This window comes from Macaca mulatta, chromosome 14 (genome assembly GCF_049350105.2).
Source record: "Macaca mulatta isolate MMU2019108-1 chromosome 14, T2T-MMU8v2.0, whole genome shotgun sequence".
Classification (NCBI taxonomy): domain Eukaryota; kingdom Metazoa; phylum Chordata; class Mammalia; order Primates; family Cercopithecidae; genus Macaca; species Macaca mulatta.
The window spans coordinates 47,210,430-47,228,487 of NC_133419.1; the positions used below are offsets into that span (position 1 = coordinate 47,210,430).

Below are 18,058 nucleotides of genomic sequence, written 5' to 3' on the forward strand. Positions count from 1 at the left end.
TTTGCCAGTTTTGTATAACTTTTGAAAAAACCAACTTTTTGTTTCATTGACCTTTTGTATTCTTTTCTTCACTTCAATTTATTTTATTTCTGTTCTGATCGTTTCTATTTGTTTTCTGCTACCAGTTTTGGGCTTGGGTTTGCTCTTGTTTTCGTAGTTCTTTAAGATGCATTGTTAGATTGTTTATTTGAAGTTTTTATTTTATTTTTTGATTAGGCACTTATACCTGTAAACTTCCCTCTTAGTACTGCTTTTGCTGTATCTGATAAGTTTTGATATGATGTGTTTCCATTATCATTTGTTTCAAGAATTTTTTCAATTTCCTTCTTAATTTCTTCATTGACCCATTGGTCATTCAGAAACATATTGTTTAATTTTTATGCATTTGTACAGTTTCCAAAATTTTTCTTGTTATTGATTTCTAGTTTTATTCCATTGTGGTCAGAGAAGATGCTTGATATGAGTTCAATTTTTTTGAATGTTTTAAGACTTGTTCTGTGACCTAACATATGGTCTATCCTTGAGAATAATTCATGTGCTGAGGAAAAGAATGTGCATTCTGCAGCTGTTGGATAAAATGTTTTGTAAATATCTATTAGATCCATTTGATCTATAGTGCAGATTAAGTCCACTTTTTTGTGTGATTGATTTTCTGTCTGGAAGATCTGTCTGTTGCTGAAAGTGGGGTATTGAAGTCTCCACCTATTATTGTATTGCAGTCTATCTCTCTTGTTAGCTATGATATTTGTTTTATATATCTCGGTGCTCCAGCATTGGGTGCATATATATTTACAATTGTTATATCACTTGCTGAGTTGACTCCTTTATCGTTATATAGTGACCTTCTTTGTCTCTTTTTATGGTTTTTGTTTTGAAATCCATTTTGTCTTATATAAATATAGCAACTCCTGCTCTTTTTTGGCTTTCATTGGCATGGAATATCTTTTTCCATTCCTTTATTTTTAGTCTCTGTGTGTCTTTATAGGTGAAGCATGTTTCTTATGGGCAACAAATCAATGGGCCTTGCTTTTTTTTCAATCCATTCAGCCACTCTATATCTTCTTAATGGAGAATTTAGTCCATTTACATCAACGTTATTATTGATAAATAAGGAGTTACTCCTGGCAATTTTTTTGTTTCCTGTTTTGTGAACTTCTCTTCCTTCTTTCTTTCCTTCCTGTCTTCCTTTAGTGAAGGTGATTTTCTGTGGTGATATGGTTTGTTTCTTGCTTTTTTTTTTGGTATATTTATTGTATTTTTTTTTGGGTTGAGGTTACCATGAGGCTTGCAAATTCTATCTCATACCCATTGATCTAAGCCAGTAAGAACCTAACACTGTTTGCATGAACAACAACAACAACAAAAAACAAATAGGCAAAGAGAAAATTAATAAGAACTTTACATCTTAACTACATCCCCCGACTTTTAAACTTTTTGTTGTTTCTACTTATATCTTATTGTACCATCTATATCTCATGTGCTGTCTATAAGTTGTAGCTATTATTTTTGATTAGTTCAGTGTTTAGTCTTTCTACTTAGGATAAAAGCTGTTTACACACCACAGTTACTATGTTATGATATTCTGTGGTTTTCAGTATACTTACTATTACCGGTGAGTTTTGTACTTTCAGATGATTACTTATTGCTCACTAACATCCTTTTCTTTTTGATTGAAGTATTCCCTTTAGCATTTCTTGTAGGACAGGACTAGAGTTGATGAAATCTCTAAGCTTTAGTGTGTTTGGGAAAATCTTTATTTCTCCTTCATGTCTGAAAGATATTTTTGCCAGACTTACTATTCTAGGGTAAAAATTTTCTCCCTTCAGCACTTTAAGTATGTTATGCCCCCTCTCCTGGTCTGTAAGGTTTCACTGAAACGTCTGTTGCCATATGTATTGAAACTCCATTGTATGTTGTTTATTTTCTCTTGCTGCTTTTAGGATCCTTTCTTTATCATCCAAAAGTTTTATTATTATTATTGTCATTTTTTGAGACAGGGTCTCAGGCTGGAGTGCAGTGGTGCAGCCTTAACCTTTTAGGATCAAGTAATCTTCCCACCTCAGACCCCTGAAAACTGGGACTACAGGCACATGAAAGCATACCTGGCTAATTTTTTGTATTATTGCAGAGACAGGCTGGCCTCAAACCCCTGGGTTCAAGTGATTCATTCACATCTGTCCCCCAAAGTGCTGGGATTACAGATATGAGCTACTGTGCCTGGACAGAAGTTTGATTATTAAGTGCCTTGAGGTAGTGTTCTTTGAGTTAATTCTGCCTGGTGTTCTATAACCTTCTAGTACTTGGATGTTAATATTTTTCTCTAGGTTTGGGAAGTTCTCTGTTATTATCCTTTTGAATAAACTTTCTACCCCATCTCTTTCTGTACCTCCTCTTTAAGACCAATAACTCTTGGATTTGCCTTTCTGAGACTTTTTTCTAGATCCTGTAGGTGTGCTTCATTGGTTTTTATTGTTTATTCTCTTGCTCTTTTGATTATTATTATTATTTTTTTTCAGACAGAGTCTTACTCTGTTGCCCAGGCTTGCTGCAACCTCTGCTTCCTGGGTTCCAGTGATTCTTGTGCCTCAGCCTTCCAAATAGCTGGGACTACAGGTGCACACCACCATACCCAGCTAATTTTTGTATTTTTAGTAGAGATGGGGTTTTGCCATATTGCCCAGAATGGTTTCAAACTCCTGGCCTCAACTTATCCACCCACCTCGGCCTCCCAAAGTGCTGGGATTATAGGCATGAGCCACTGTACCCAGCCTGATTGAGTATTTTCAAATAACCTGTCTTCAAGCTCACTAATTCTTTCTTCTGCTTGATCAGTTCTGCTCTTAAAAGACTCTGATACATTCTTCAGTATGCCAATTGCATTTTTCAGCTCCAGAATTTCTGTTTCTTTTTAGTTATCTCAGTATCTTTGTTAAATTCATCTGATAGAATTATAAATTTCTTGTCTGTGTTATTTTGAATTTCTTTGAGTTTCCTTAATGCAGCTATTTTGAATTTTCTGTCTGAAAAGTCACATATCTCTGTTTATCCAGGATAGGTCTCTGGTGCCTTATTTAGTTCATTTGATGAGGTCATGTTTTTCTAAATTGGGTTAATGCTAATAGATGTTCTTCACTGTCTGGGCACTGAAGAGCTAAAGTATTTATTGTAGTGTTCTGTCTGGGATTTTTTGTACTCAACTTTCTTGGGAAGCCTTTCCAGACATCTGGACAGATTTGAATATTTTGATCTAAACTGTATGTGTTTTAGGAGGCATCCCAAGTCCAGTAAAGCTGTGGTTCTTGCAGACTTGTAGAGGTATTGCCTTGATGGTTTTGGACAATATTCGGGATAATTCTCTGGATTACCAAGCAGAGATTCTTATTCTCTTCTCTTACTTCTCCCAAACAAATGGAATCTGTCTCTCTATTCTAAGCCGCCTAAAGTTGGGGGTGGAGTAACACAAGCACCCCCGTGGCCACCACCACTGTGACTGGTCTGGGTCAGACCTGAAGCCAGCACAGCACAAGGTCTTGCCCAAGGCCTGCTATAACCACTCTCTGGCTACTGCCTATGTTCACTCAAGGCCCTGGGGCTCTACAATCAGCAGGTGGCAAAGGCCTGTGTCCTTCCCTTCAGGGTGGTGAGTATCCTCAGGTTCCAGGTGGGTCTGGAGGTGCCAACCAGGATTCATGGGCTAGACTCCAAAACCTTAGAAATTTACCTGTTTTCTATTGTACTACAGCTAGCCTCACACTCAAACCACAAGATGCAGTTGTTCCCACTCTTCCCTCCCCTTTTTAAAGGCAGAGAAGCCTCACCCCATGGCCACTACCACCACAGGCCTATGGAAAGTACCACCAGACTAATACCAATGTTCCCTTAAAGCCCAAGGGCTCTTTAGTAAGTTTGTGGTGAATGTTGTGTGGCTTAAAAGTCACCCTTCAGAGCGGTGGGTTCTCCTCTGTCCCAGGGCAGGTCCAGAAATGCCAAGAGCCATGTCCTGAATTGGGGACCCCAAGAGCCTGCTTGGTTCTCTACCCTACTGTGGCGCTGCTGGTACCTAAAGTGCAAGGTGAAGTCTGCTTTACTTTTTCCTCTGATTTTCCCAAGCAGAAGGAGTTTCACCCCATTGCCACCACTGCTGGTAATGTGCTGAGTATCACCTGAAGCAGCAAGTCCTGAGACTCACTCAAGGCCTCAATATAGTACCTGGGTATTGCTGCTGGTTATTCAGGGCCCAAGGGCTCTTCAGTTAGCAGGTGATGCATGGTGCCAGGACTGGGTTTTTCTTTTCAAAGCTGTGGGTTCCCTTCGGGCCCAGCGTGTGTCTGAAAATGTTATCCAGGAGCCAGGGCCTGGACAGAGGGCCTTGTGACTCTGACTAGTGCCCTAGTCTTCTGTGGCTGGGTGGGTATTCAAGACGGAAGACAAAGTTCTCCCCACTCTTCCTTCTCCTCTCTTGAAGTAGAAGGCAGAGTTCTGTTTTGGAACCACAAACTGTGCAGCCTGGGCTTAGGGGAGGGTGATACTAGCACTTCCTTAGCACCTCAGTTGATGTCTCAGTAATTTGCCCGCCCCTACCTGCCACCCTTGCCCAGTCCACCATGTCTGGGCCTGATTCAGCACTAGGACTCATCGAAGAGCCGCAGTCTGTGTTAGTTAGGGTTTTCTTTCTTACTTACTTTCTTTCTTTTTTTTTTTTGACTTGAAAAACAAACTTCATTTCAAATTATCCAAAAAAAGTGTTAACTCTGAAACATTTAACATATTTCATTTAAACTCATACGGTCATAAAACTCAAACTATCAAACAAAAATAGCATTGTGTGCTTAACCACTTCTAATAATGAACATTTAAGAGGAAACATTTAGAGACTCCCACAAATTTGGGAGCCATTAGGCAACATATATTTAATGTTAAGCAAAGACAGCATTAAAAACGAAAAATCCTCAAATTTCAAGAGAATGCCTGTTCAAGTCTTTGGTATGTATTTGCACATGACAAAAGAAATATTTTAATTTAAAAGAAACCAAGTCTGAGTGCTTACCCTTTCTTCAAATGTAATCTCCTGTCCACCCTTCATTTTATGAACGCATATCCCTCACTCTACTTCATCTACACTGAACCAGTGTTAGTTCAACATGAATGGCTTCACTCAAAGCCCTCTAGATCCCATTTCATATATCCCATTGACTACCATTATTCCCTTACATGTTTGCACAGCCTTATACTGAGTATTACATTGTAACCGAGCTTGGGAATTTTAGGTATCCAAAGGTAATTATATACACACACCTTTCTGTTTTATTGCACAGTTCACAATATGGCTATACGGTAATCACACAACCAACCAGGTTAAAATGAATATCGACTGCTTAGACAAAAACGTTGATTACACAATATGGTAATTACACAACCAACCAGGTTAAAATGAATATCGACTGTTTAGACAAAAACGTTGATTTTGTCCCCAACCCCAAATGAAACAAGAAAGACACACATATTCACCACCATATAAAGGTTGTGTTTACTCTGTGGTGCAGTCCTGAGGGATTATACCACTCTAAATGTGTTAAATCCAGAATCCATAACATTCCTGGTGGCATTCAGACATGAAGTATAGGACACAAGACCATAAGTGTCCTGTGCTCATGAGCCATTTGTGCCACATATGTAACAGAAAGGGCACTTTTAAAGCTTTTCAGATATTCAATAGTTTGCCTTTTCAACCTTTTTTTTTTTTTTTTTTTAGATGGAGTCTTGCTCTGTCGCCTAGGCTGGAGTGCAGTGGCGCAGTCTGGGCTCACTGCAACCTCTGCCTCCTGGGTTCAAGCTATTTTCCTGCCTCAGCCCCCCGAGTAGCTGGGATCACAGGCATGTGCCACCATGATTGGCTAATTTTTGTATTTTTAGTAGAGATGGGGTTTTGCCATGTTAGCCAGGTTGGTCTCGAACTCCTAACCTCAAGTGATCTACCCGCCTCGGCCTCCCAAAATTCTGGGATTACAGACACGAGCCACCATGCCCAGTCTGCCTTTTCAAAATTATTACCACATTAGGTCACACTGAAGGTAAAAACAATAGTTAGAATCCTTTATTAACAACACATTTTGACTTCAAGTTCAGAAAAAGCTGTTGGTTACAAGTTCTGTTGAATTTTCTGTCAAATTTAAGAAGTCTATAGGATGATACGAAACCATCCCTGGTAATATATTTGCAGTTTGGTCTTCAAAAGCTGTAAAAAGTGACAAAGAAATAAAAAAAAAAACACTGAGTTAAAACCTTTAAAAATATTTATTAGGAATTGTTTTTAAATGCCACTTATTTGAGACAGCAGAAACCAAAGCATTTTCCTTAGAATTCTCACTTAGCTTATATTTCACAAAAGTGCTTCAAATTTCTACCACCTGTATGAGGTGTAAAGACAAAGGAAGCCCAGCAAAACCAAAGGTCCAATGGCATCTATTCCCAGGGCTAAGGTATAACCCCAGGCTAACCCACCTGCCCTGTGCTGAGTAGCTGGACATGCCCATGAGTGCTCAGAGTCACACACATGAATGAGAGGGTCAGGCATCAAGGTGCTTTTATTCATTCATTTCTCAAACTCAACTCCTTTCAAATCCTGACTCTATTTAACAGGCCAAAGGATGCTACTCATATTTATTTCATATTTATTTGGTGTCAAATTATTATTATCTTTTAAATCCTTACATCTGCACCTCGAAAGTAAACTGCAATATCCAGCACAACATTGTCAGACAGAGCTGTTGTATGGCTATTTACGTTCATTACTGCCTGGCTAATACTTAATACGCTTCATCCTTTACAGCTGAAGGAAGGATGTTCATTGTATTTAACCAGCCATACAGCATTTAGAGGTAAACAGCTTTTATGGACTATTTGCCCAGAAACTTTAAGTAAACTACCAAGTTGAGGCCCTGATTTTATTTTGGTCAGCATGTGTACATATTCACATGCAATTATCCGAAAGAAGAAAAACTGGTTAACAAGAAACCTACCATCATGTCATGCTGGAAATCAATCTTTAACTACATAATATTTACAGAAAGGGTTTTAAGATTCATAATCCACTTTTTCAGTTTGTCTCTTATATTTCATTAGTCAATTGGAAGTGGCATATGAATCATTTTGCTTTATCTGGAAAAAATATTTTCACATGTTCCAATTCCTTTGACAAAGAAGTTTTCATCTGCTAAGGGATGAGAATGCTATTTGGCTGTTACCTACTTTTAGAATTCAAACTAACCCTTCAAATGTCTTTATTTAGATCATATGCTCTCAAATTATCTTATTGTTTTACTGACACAATGGTAAAACTGGGTTCTCAAAATGTCAAAACTCTAATAGAGTCTCTATTTCCAAGAGTAAAATAAAAGACAGCCAACACTGTGGGGTGGAAACTATCCTGAGCCCTTTTCCCAACTCTGTAATATTTGGAAACCAGGGGTGGGGGGATGTGGGATTGCATTAATAGACTTCTAAAACGAAATGTTATGAAAGTGTTTATTTTTTAAAATGAGAGTTTTAAGAGAACAGGATGCTTGAATATGACCAACTCGTACTCAAGGGGAAAAATAACCACAGTCCTTTGCTGAGATGGCACCAATAATTCAAAGAAACCAAGCTAAACAGCATTGTATCTGTACACAATTAATAGGAAAACTTGATGGAACACCTATAACAAAATTTAAGTCCCTTTGTCTTTTGACAGTGAAATAAGTGAAGTTAAATTAAGGATGTTTTGGAAGGGTTGAAGGTCACAGTCAGAATCAAACAGAAAACTTTCAAACCTACAGAGCAAAATGAGAACTTTCGTAGCTCCTTGATCTACCATATCTAAATAGAAATAGTATAATGACTCTCCAATTGGTGCTTAGTTTCAAAACTAATACAAGCAATTTATCATGAAAAGCCTATACCTAATAAGCTGTTTTTCTTCTCTGTTCCGCCCCTTTGTCATATGCTTGAGCTTAATGAAGACTATCCTCTGCAGCTGCCCCTGAGGGCAGAGAAGTAAGCAATAGAGTAACAAAGGAAGCCTGAGGAGTCTCTGGCCCGGTCACAGTCATTTATGTTTCAATGCAGAAGATTTTAAGACTGGTTTGAGAAAAAGAATCCTATTTTGGGGATTAGGTTCCCTGTCAAAGGCCATCAGACGGACAGCTATTTACCAGGCAATTAGCCTAAATATCTTAGGTAGTGATAAAAAACAAAAAACAAAACAAAAACAAAACAAAACAAAAAACAAAAAACCCTTGTATTTTCCTATTGGAAACTTTTATTCTATTTTGTTGATGCTTAAGGAAAACAGCTTTGCCCATAACTCACTGTGGCCTGGAGTTATGACACCAACTTGTATTTGGCCAATTAAGACAGAGGCCAAACTGCATTCTTCTTAGAAGGTCTATTCAGTTGATAAATGGCACTTAACTGATGTTTTTTTTTTTCATATAACCGTTGCATTGATTATGCCCCAAGAGATAAGGGACAGATGGTAATTTAGATGAGAACCTCTGAAAAGATCTATCAGTTTTCTGTCCCATTCCAGCCAGATTTTTTGGGAAGCCTTGGGGAAAGACTGAAATTCCCCACCAATCTGAGACTGTATGTGAGTTTTTACAACATTAATTGGAAAAAACAAGAATCCCAACATGGCACCCAATAGACCTCCACCAATAAAATCATTAACCAAATGAGCTTTGTGAGTCGTCGCGGTAGGCAGATGCTACTTAATGGGACCTTGAAGGCAGGAAAAAAAAAAAAAAAAAAAGACATTGCTGAGTCCATTCCGGAAAAGAATGGGCACCAATCCTCGATAATACTCTCCAATTTCATGACATTTCAGTGCCTTGAAAGCCTGATACGTGTTGGTAAATTTATCATGATGCTTGTGGTCTTGAAGCAATGTCTGAAGTGAAAATTGCTTCTGTTGTCCCTGCAAGCACTGCTGTCACGCCACGGATTGCAAACTCTGGAGCACTGACATGCTTGTGGAGAAGGCAGGATAAATCGTCATACAGACCAAACGTAAGTGCAAGTGTAGTTGTCTGCTGCATCAATCGGGGAGAGATTCCACCATACAAGTTTCGAAATCCATCCCTTCTCAACTGAAGTGTTGCATCCCGGGTTTTGATGCCATGCAACTGTTGTGGAAAGAGGACCTTCTGAATGGGAAATGTGATGGCGACGTTGTTGAAGGTTGCACAGCAGCCACACAAGTAATGCTTCATTTCACCAAATTTGTAATATGAGGTGACATATCTTGTTTTGAAGATGTTAGTACTGGTGGTCTCTTTCCATGAGCTTCTGAATCCATCATGTTGCTTAAGATCTTTCTTTTTCATGAGGGACTCTTTTCTTTCTTTCTCTCCCCTCCCTCCCTCCCTCCCTCCCTCCCTCCCTCCCTCCCTCCCTCCTTCCTTCCTTCCTTCCTTCCTTCCTTCCTTCCTTCCTTCCTTCCTTCCTTCCTTCCTTCCTTCCTTCCTTCCTTCCTTCCTTCCTTCCTTCCTTCCTTCTTGTAACACCATCCGAGCCTGGAGTTTAGCAGGATGATAGCTTTCTGATAATATTCCCAATTTATTACATTGTTATTGTTCTATTAGGTTTCTCTCTTCTAGAGTCAATTTTGATAACTGCATTTCCGTTCTCCAGGCGCCCATTTTCCTAACCTGTGAAAAGCAGGGACGGGGGTGGACAAGGTCAATAAGTCCTCTTCCGTCTTTGACACTCCACAGTCAGGGGTCCCGAAGTGAGGAGAAATCCCAGTCTCCCGGGAGGCAGGGGCCCTTGCGCGGTGCCAGCTCCGCTCTCTCCAGGGCTTAGGCAGAGCGTGGCTCCTACCCGCCCCTGCGGTTCCTGCGCACCAGGGAGGTGCCTCCCCAGCCCAGGGCGCGACCGAATGAAGGCACAGCCTCCTTCGCAGGAAAGGTCGCCCAGCAACCGGACAAACACCCACCTCAGGAGAAAAAGGTGGGAGCAGAAGAGACTCAGAACTGATTCCGCGCGCGCCGTCTGGGCGGGGCCCGCAGCGGCCAGGCTGGGGCAGCAGGCTAGAGCAGAGGACTGGGGGGAGCCTCCAGGGAGGCCCGCTGCCCGGACGGACGGGCCCTTCGGCGCGTTTCTCCTTCCTCCAGCCACATGCGAGGGGAGGTGGGTGCTTCCCCACGCCCGCCCCGCACTCACCCATCCTAGTTAGGGATTTCTAGAAGGACAGAACTAACAAGATAGATGTATATATACAAGGGGAGTTTATTAAGATTATTGACTCACACTATCACAAAGTGAGGTCCCACAATAGGCCCATCGCAAGATGAGGAGTAAAGAAGCCAGTCTGAGTCCCAAAACGTCAAAAGTAGGGAAGCCAACAGTGCAACTTTCAGTCTGTGGTGGAAGGTCCAAGAGTCTCAAAGCTGAAGAACATGGAGTCTGATGTTCGAGGGCAGGAAGCATCCAGCATGGGAGAAAGATGTAAGCCAGAAGACTAAGTCAGTCTAGTCCTTCCGTGTTCCTCTGCCTGCTTTTATTCTGGCCATGCTGGCAGCTGATTAGGTGGTGCCCACCCAGATTGAGGGTGGGTGTGCTTATCCCAGTCCACTGACTCAAATGTTAATCTCCTTTGCAACACCCTCACAGACACACCCAGAATCAATACTTTGCATCCTTCAATCCAATCAAGTTGACACTCAGTGTTAACCATCACACAGTCCTTATGGCCTTGACTGCCTTTCATATTTACTTAAAGAAACAGCAGTGTAGGTGGCGACATTTGCAGGAACTCAAGTTCCAACCACTGGGCCTGTGATTCCTCTCTGGCTGGTCCTGGTTTAAAAGCTCACTCTGTGGGCGGGCATCATCTGAGTTTGGTCTGGTTTTCCTTTCTCCTCTAACAGGACTGTACTGAATTCAGTGGCTCATAATTGCTGTGTTCTCCCTCCCCCAGCACCCAGAGATGCTCTCCAGACCATGCAGCTGCTGCTGGGGTGTCGGGGAGAGGGGGTGTCAGCAATTCAAGACTGTTTTTTCTACCTCTTCAGAGCCTTTCAGCAATACCAGGTTAATACCAGGCACTATGAGGGCTCATCTGATTTACGGTTCTTAAGAAGGTTTTGTGTGTGTGTGTGTGTGTGTGTGTGTGTGTGTGTGTGTGTAGATAGTTGTTAAATTGGTGTCCTTGTGGGGGAATGATGGGTGGAGCTTTCTATTCTGCCATTTTGCCCTGGCTCCCCTTTTTCATTTTTTGAAATAATTTTAGGAGAATTGGTGTTAGTTCTTCTTTGTACGTTTGGTAGAATTCCTCGGTGAAACCATTCAGCCTTGGGCTTTTCTTTGTTGAGAGACATTTTATCACTCATTTAATCTTGTTACTCATTATTGGCCTGTTCAGGTTTTTTGTTTCTTCCTGATTCAACCTTGGTAGGTTGTATGTGTTTAGGAAATTATCCATTTGCTCTAGGCTTTCCAGTTTTTCAGTGTGCAGTTGTTCATAATAGTCCGATGATCTTTTTTATTTAGATGTTGTCAGTTGTAATATCTCCTTTTCATTTCTGATTTTGTTTATTTGGGTCCTCTCTCGTTGTTTGGTTGATATAACTAGTAGTTTGTTGATTTTATCTTCTTTTTTTTTTCTTTTTGAGATAAAGTTTTATTTCTGTCACCCAGGCTGGGGTCAGTGGTGTGATCTTGGCTCACTACAACCTCCACCTCCTGGGCTCAAGAGATCCTCCCACCTCAGCCTCCGAAGTAACTGGGACTACAGGCATGCACCACAGTGCCCAGCTAACTTGTGTATTTTTTGCAGGACAGGGTTTCACTATGTTGCCCAGGCTGGTTTTGAACTCCTGAGGTTGTGATCCACCCACCTCAGCCTCCCAAAGTGCTGAGATTACGGTGTAAGCCACCTTGCCCGGCCTGAGTTTATCTTTCCAAAAAATCACTCTTTGTTTCATTGATCCTTTGTATACATTTTTTGTTTCTGTTTTGTTTACTTCTGCTCTTATCTTTCTTTTTTCTTTCTATAATTTTGGGCTTTGTTTGTTCTCACTTTTTTAGTTACTTGAGGTGTATCATTAGACTGTTTGTTTGAAATCTCTCAATTTTTTTTGATGTAGACGTTTATTGCTTTGAACTTTCCTCTTAGCATTACTTTTCCTATATCCCATAGGTTTTGGTATGTTGTGTCTTGACTTTCATTTGTTTCAAGATTATTAAAAATTTCCTTCTTAATTACTTCATTGACTGAAAGGTTGTTGAGGATCATGTTGTTAATTTCCATGTTTGTCTAATTTTCAAATAACAAGAATTATTGATTTCTAGTTTTATTCCATTGCTATCTGAGAAGATACTTGATATAATTTAGACTTTAAAAAAAATTTGTTGAGACTTGTTTTGTGGCCTGCCATATGGTCTATCCCAGGGAATGTTCCATTTACTGATGAGAAGAATGTATATTCTGTAGCTGTCATATGAAATGTTCTATAAATTTCTATTAGGTACATTTGGTCTAAAGTGCACTGTTAAATCCACTGTTTCTTAATTTATTTTCCGTCTAGATGATCTGTCTAATATTGAAAGTGGGGTGTTGAAGTCCCAACTTTTCTTGTATTGTAGTCTATCTTTCCCATTGGAGGTAATAATATTTGCTTTATATATCCATATACTCCAGTGTTGGGTGCATGCATGCATATTTAGAATTATTTTATTTTCTTGCTGAGTTGATCCTTTTATCCTTATATAATGACCTTCTTTGTCTCATTTTACTGTTTTTGACTTAAAGTCTGTTTTATCTAATAGTACAGCTATTGCTGCTTGCTTTGGTTTCCATTTATGTGGAATATTTTTTCCCACCCCTTTATTTTCAGTCTGTGTCTTTACAGGTAAAGTGAGTTCCTTGTAGGTGGCATATGGTTTGGTCTTTTCTTTTTCTTTTTTTTTTTTTTTTTTGAGACAGAGTCTCACTCTGTTCCCCAGGCTGGAGTGCAGTGGCGCGATCTCGGCTCACTGCAAGTTCCGCTTCCTGGGTTCACGCCATTCTCCTGCCTCAGCCTCCTGAGTAACTGGGACTACAGGCGCCTACCACCATGCCCAGCTAATTTTTTGTGTTTTCAGTAGAGACAGGGTTTCACTGTGTTAGCCAGGATGGTCTCGATCGCCTGACCTCGTGATCCGCCTGCCTCAGCCTCCCAAAGTGCTGGGATTACAGGCGTGAGCCACCACACCCAGTCGATTTGGTCATTTAAAAAAATCCATTTAGCCAGTCTATACCTTCTAAGTGGAAAATTTAATGTTTACATTCAAGGTTATTGTTGATGTGAGGACTTATTCCTGTCATTTTGTTAATTGTTTTCTGGTTGTTTTGTACATCATTTGTTCCTTTCTCTCTTATTGTTCATTACTGTGGTTTGGTGTTTTTCTGTAATGGTACTGTTTGATCCATTCTCTTCCTCATTTGTATGTTTGCTTCACCAGTAAGTTTTTTTTTTTTTTTTAATACTTAAAGTTCTAGGGTACACGTGCACAATGTGCAGGTTTGTTACATATGTATACATGTGCCATGTTGGTGTGCTGCACCCATTAACTCATCATTTACATTAGGTATGTCTCCTGATGCTATCCCTCCCCCCTCCCCCCACCCCATGACAGGCCCCAGTGTATGATGTTCCCCTTCCTGTGTCCAAGTGATCTCATTGTTCAATTCCCACCTATGAGTGAGAACATGCAGTGTTTGGTTTTTTGTTCTTGCGATAGTTTGCTGAGAATGATGGTTTCCAACTTCATCCATGTCCTACAAAGGACACGAAGTCATCCTTTTTTATGGCTACATAGTATTCCATGGTGTATATGTGCCACATTTTCTTAATCCAGTCTATCACTGATGGACATTTGGGTTGGTTCCAAGTCTCTGCTATTGTGAATAGTGCTGCACTAAACATACATGTGCGTGTGTCTTTATAGCAGCATGATTTGTAATCCTTTGGGTATATATCCAGTAATGGGATGGCTGGGTCATATGGTATATCTAGTTCTAGATCCTTGAAGAATCCACACTGTCTTCCACAATGGTTGAACTAGTTTACAGTCCCACTAACAGTGTAAAAGTGTTCCTGTTTCTCCACACCCTCTCTAGCACCTGTTGTTTCCTGACTTTTTAATGATCGCCATTCTAACTGGTGTGAGATGGTATCTCATTGTGGTTTTGATTTGCATTTCTCTGATGACCAGTGATGATGAGCATGTTTTCATGTGTCTGTTGGCTGCATAAATGTCTTCTTTTAAGAAGTGTCTGTTCATATCCTTTGCCCACTTTTTGATGGGGTTGTTTGTTTTTTTCTTGTGAATTTGTTTAAGTTCTTTGTAGATTCTGGATATTAGCCCTTTGCCAGATAGACAGATTGCAAAAATTTTCTCCTATTCTGTAGGTTGCTTGTTCACTCTGATGGTAGTTTCTTTTGCTGTGCAGAAGCTCTTTAGTTTAATTAGATCCCATTTGTCAATTTTGGCTTTTGTTGCCATTGCTTTTGGTGTTTTAGACATGAAATCCTTGCCCATGCTTATGTTCTGAATGTTATTGCATAGGTTTTCTTCTAGGGTTTTTATGGTTTTGGGTCTAACATTTAAGTTTTTAATCCATCTTGAATTAAATTTTGTATAAGGTGTAAGGAAAGGATCCAGTTTCAGCTTTCTACTTATGGCTAGCCAGTTTTCCCAGCACCATTTATTAAATAGGGAATCCTTTCCCCATTTCTTGTTTTTGTCAGGTTTGTCAAAGATCAGATGGTTGTAGATGTGTTGTGTTATTTCTGAGGGCTCTGTTCTGTTCCATTGGTCTATATCTCTGTTTTGGTACCAGTACCATGCTGTTTTGGTTACTGTAGCCTTGTAGTATAGTTTGAAGTCAGGTAGGGTGATGCCTCCAGCTTTGTTCTGTTGGCTTAGGGTTATCTTGGCAATGCAGGCTCTTTTTTGGCTCCATGTGAACTTTAAAGTAGTTTTTTCCAATTCTGTGAAGAAAGTCATTGGTAGCTTGATGGGGATGGCATTGAATCTATAAATTACCTTGGGCAGTATGGCCATTTTCACGACATTGGTTCTTCCTATCCATGAGCATGGAATGTTCTTCCATTTGTTTGTGTCTTCTTTTATTTCACTGAGCAGTGGTTTGTAGTTCTCCTGAAGAAGTCCTTCACATCCCTTGTGAATTGGATTCCTAGGTATTTTATTCTCTTTGAAGCAATTTTGAATGGGAGTTCACTCATGATTTGGCTCTCTGTTTGTCTGTTATTGGTGTATAGGAATGCTTGTGATTTTTGCACGTTGATTTTGTATCCTGAGACTTTGCTGAAGTTGCTTATCAGCTTAAGGAGATTTTGGGCTGAGATGATGGGATTTTCTAAATATACAACCATGCCATCTGCAAACAGGGACAATTTGACTTCCTCTTTTCCTAATTGAATACCCTTTATTTCTTTCTCCTTCCTGATTGCCCTGGCTAGAACTTCTAACACTATGTTGACTGGGAGTGGTGAGAGAGGGCATCCCTGTCTTGTGCCAGTTTTCAAAGGGAAGGCTTCCAGTTTTTGCCCATTTGGTATGATATTGGCTGTGGGTTTGTCATAAATAGCTCTTATTATTTTGAGATACATACCATCAATACTGAATTTATTGAGAGTTTTTAGTACGAAGGGCTGTTGAATTTTGTCAAAGGCCTTTTCTGCATCTGTTGAGATAATCATGTAGTTTTTGTCTTTGGTTCTGTTTAGATGCTTTACCAGTAAGTTTTGTACTTTTGTCTGTTTTCATTATATCAGGCCATCATGAAATCTGGTCTTCATCTAATTAAGAATGAAATCATAAAATTTCTTGAAACAAACAAAAAAATCAAGACACAGCATACCAAAACCTATGGGATAAAGCAATGCTAAGAGGGAAATTTATTGCAATAAATTCCATGCTTTGCTTGCTAATATTGGACTCCCTCAAACAGTTGGACTAGTTGTGAATTCCCTCAACTTTTGCTTGTTTGGAAAAGACTTTTTTTCTCTTTCATTTATGAAGGATGGCTTTTCTGGGAATAGTATTCTTGGCTGACAGATTTTTGTTTTGTGTTTCATTTCAGCACTTTGAATATATCAACTCATTCTCTCCTGGCTTGTAGGGTTTCTTTCTTTTTTTTTTTTTTTTGAGACGGAGTCTTGCTCTGTCGCCCCCCGGGCTGGAGTGCAGTGGCCGGATCTCAGCTCACTGCAAGCTCCGCCTCCCAGGTTTACGCCATTCTCATGCCTCAGCCTCCCGTGTAGCTGGGACTACAGGCACCCGCCACCTCACCCGGCTAGTTTTTTGTATTTTTTTTTTAGTAGAGACGGGGTTTCACCGTGTTAGCCAGGATGGTCTTGATCTCCTGACCTCGTGATCCCCCCCCCTCCGTCTTGGCCTCCCAAAGTGCTAGGATTACAGGCTTGAGCCACCGCGCCTGGCCTGGCTTGTAGGGTTTCTGTTGAGAATTCCATTGTTAGCCTTATGGGTGTCCTTATATGTGACTACACATTTTTCTTTTGTGGTTTTTAGAGTTATCTCCTTGTCTTTGACTTTTGATAGTTGATTATAATGTACTCAGGAAACTTTTTTGGGTTGTATCTATTTGGTGATCTCCTAGCTTCCTGTATCTGAATATCTAAATCTCTTGCTAGACTTGGAAATTTTTCAGCAATTATTTTGCTAAATAGGTATTATATGTCTTTGACTTTCTCTTCACTTTTTGGGTCACACTAAATTCAAATGTTTGGTTGCTTATTGTGTCCAAAAAGCCTGTGTTACATAGGCTTTCTCTCTCTCGCTTTCTTCCTTCCCTTCCCTTCTCTTCCCTTCCCTTCCCTTCCCTTTCCTTTCTTTTCCTTTTTTTTTTTCACTTTGTTCTTTTCAAAAAAGTCTGACTGGGTTATTTTGAAACAGTTGTCTTCACGTTCTAAAATTCTTTCTTCTGTTTGATAGAGTCTATTGTTGAAGCTCTTGATTATTTTAAAATTTCATTCATTGAATTAATCATTTTCAGGATTTCTGTTTGTTTCCTTTTTAATGATATCTATCTCTTTTGTAAATTTCTCATTCATATCCTGAATTATTTTTCTAATTCCTTTGTATTATTTATCTGGGTTCTTGTGTATCTCACTGAGCTCCTTTTAAACAATTGTTTTGAATTATTTTCCAGGCATTTCATAAATTTCTTTTTCATTGGAATCTACTGCTGGATAATTATTGTATTCCTTTGGAGGTGTCATATATCCTTGCTTGTTCATGTTTCTTTTGTCGTTTCATTAATATCTGTGCATCTGGTGTAAGAGTAGTTTTTAAAATTTTTTGGATTGGCATTTGTAGGGCAAGACTTTTTCCTGTAGATTTATCTATTGTATTGGTTGAGTAAAGTACTTTAGGTTTGATTATGGGTACATGCAGTAGTGTAGTCCCCATATGATTTCTTTGCCTATAAATACTGTCAATATTGTCTGTGATTCCTTCAGTGACTTAGGCTGCATTTGTTAATAGAGGATGTGATGAGGCTTTTCTGGGATAGGATGCCAGGTGGGCCAGTCTACAGGCCCCAGTGGTGGCAGCAGGCCGAGCATGCCTGTTCTTGGGCCCCTGGGTGGCATCTATACAGACACTAGTATTAGAGGGTCTTGGCAGGCTGATTCTTGGGCTTCCAGTCAGCTTTCCTGGGTGTCAGTGATGACAGCACTTGCTTAGGTAGGCCCAAGCAGGGGGCTTGGGCCTTGGGTCGCAGTGCCAGGCTGAGCAGGTCTGTCCATAGGCCCTCCAGTAGCACACACAGGTGCAGGCTGCAGTGGGAGAGGTGAAGCTATCCTCAGGCTCTAGGTGGTGTGCTTGGTTGGCAGTGGTGGCAGTGGGTGGGAAGAGCCTGTCTTCTCAGGGCATGGGCAAGTGCATGGCGGCCCTGCTGCTCGGGAGAGGTAGAGTTGTTGACAGTGGCAGTCACCCCAGACAGGTGGCTCTCAGGATATGAGGAGTGCACACTTCATCCTCCTAG

General features: G+C 40.3%; 1 long non-coding RNA gene and 1 pseudogene across 2 annotated transcripts in view; one reads left to right on the top strand and one right to left on the bottom strand.

Annotated features, from left to right (window-relative positions):
• The window catches only part of LOC144334279 (uncharacterized), a 71,928-nt gene that overhangs the window by 6,441 nt on the left and 47,429 nt on the right, over positions 1-18,058 (top strand). The window lies entirely within an intron of this gene.
• LOC144334277 (mitochondrial nicotinamide adenine dinucleotide transporter SLC25A51-like) lies at positions 6,836-15,363 on the bottom strand (annotated as a pseudogene). Its single transcript, XR_013403968.1, has one exon. The product of XR_013403968.1 is annotated as a mitochondrial nicotinamide adenine dinucleotide transporter SLC25A51-like (transcript).